This window comes from Mastomys coucha, unplaced genomic scaffold (assembly GCF_008632895.1).
Source record: "Mastomys coucha isolate ucsf_1 unplaced genomic scaffold, UCSF_Mcou_1 pScaffold5, whole genome shotgun sequence".
Classification (NCBI taxonomy): Eukaryota; Metazoa; Chordata; class Mammalia; order Rodentia; family Muridae; genus Mastomys; species Mastomys coucha.
This window is the reverse complement of record NW_022196911.1, coordinates 68,652,958-68,654,131: the sequence shown is the minus strand read 5'-3', so window position 1 is coordinate 68,654,131 and position 1,174 is coordinate 68,652,958. Positions and strand designations below refer to the sequence as shown.

At 47.9% G+C, this 1,174-nt stretch overlaps 1 protein-coding gene across 1 annotated transcript in view; it reads right to left on the bottom strand.

Moving 5' to 3' along the window:
- Nucleotides 1–1,174, bottom strand: part of Shpk (sedoheptulokinase) — a 27,329-nt gene that overhangs the window by 5,977 nt on the left and 20,178 nt on the right. The gene's annotated exons all lie outside the window — the stretch shown is intronic.

The window sequence follows — 1,174 nt, the reverse complement described above, 5'->3', positions numbered from 1 at the left end:
TCTGGGCCACCTCTGAGTTTGGGGTGCCAGGCAACAATGTGGAGGCAGGAGGCTGACTTTCCTTGAAGCTTTTGCCTCAAATACCGCCATCACGCAAGTGTGCGTGGCAAGCCATAAACAGAATAGTTCTCTCTCTTTTACAGGGAAGAGAAAGAAGCCCCTGCCAACAGCTCAGAGAACAGTTGGTAGACCCAATCCAGTCACAGCAGTATCTGAATATCGGGTCTGCCTAGAGGGGCTGAGGGCAACTCTCAACTCAAAACCTTCTCCTGGTTCTCCCTATAGAGAAACACTTAGAGGAGCCCAGCCAAGGAGGAAGACATTACCACAAGATCTGCCAATCCTGGCCTGCCAACTTGTGTGTCCTGCCTCCCAAGTGCCTTCTGTCTGTGCTTCAACTTGTTCCCATATTTCATATTTCCTACAGTTATCTGACTTTGACATGTTCTGGTGATCACTGTACCTCATGGCCATAATTTCCGTAAACCGGATGGCTGATCAGAAATGTCTACCTTCAGAGTTTATGGGACAGACTTCTGGTAGAAGTCAGTTATGCATGCCACTGTATATACAGAGCAGAGGAAAACCTGGCAGAATCTCTCCAGGAATAAAAGAAGGCAGAAGGAAGGCTCCATAATTCCCAGGGAGCCTTGCAAGAAGTCAAGACAGGAAGCACCGACCAGAAATAAGTGCTATCAGGACTTTGTGGTGTTGTCAAATGTCAGTCAGTGGTCTTTTCCCTCTTGAGTTTCTGGTCATTCCGTTACAGATATTTGTTGTTTTGTTTTTTGGTTTTTTGGTTTTTTGGTTTTTTGAGACAGGGTTTCTCTGTATAGCTCTAGCTGTCCTGGAACTCACTCTGTAGACCAGGCTGGCCTTGAACTCAGAAATCCGCCTGCCTCTCCCTACCAAGTGCTGGGATTAAAGGCGTGTACCACTGCTGCTCGGCCATTTCAGATATTTGTAATCACCAGAAAGAAGGCCTTAAACGTAAGGAACCAGAAGACCTGGACTCTGTACTAGAGAGAATGACTGTGGGGCTGGGGGTAGCTAAAAAACTGTCTCAATAATCCACAGTCAAAGTCAAGGGAAAGGTGCCCAGCCACCTGCCACAGAAAGGGGGCAGTGTACTGGTAGGAGTATGCAGGGACTCAGCTGCCACAGAAAGGGGGCA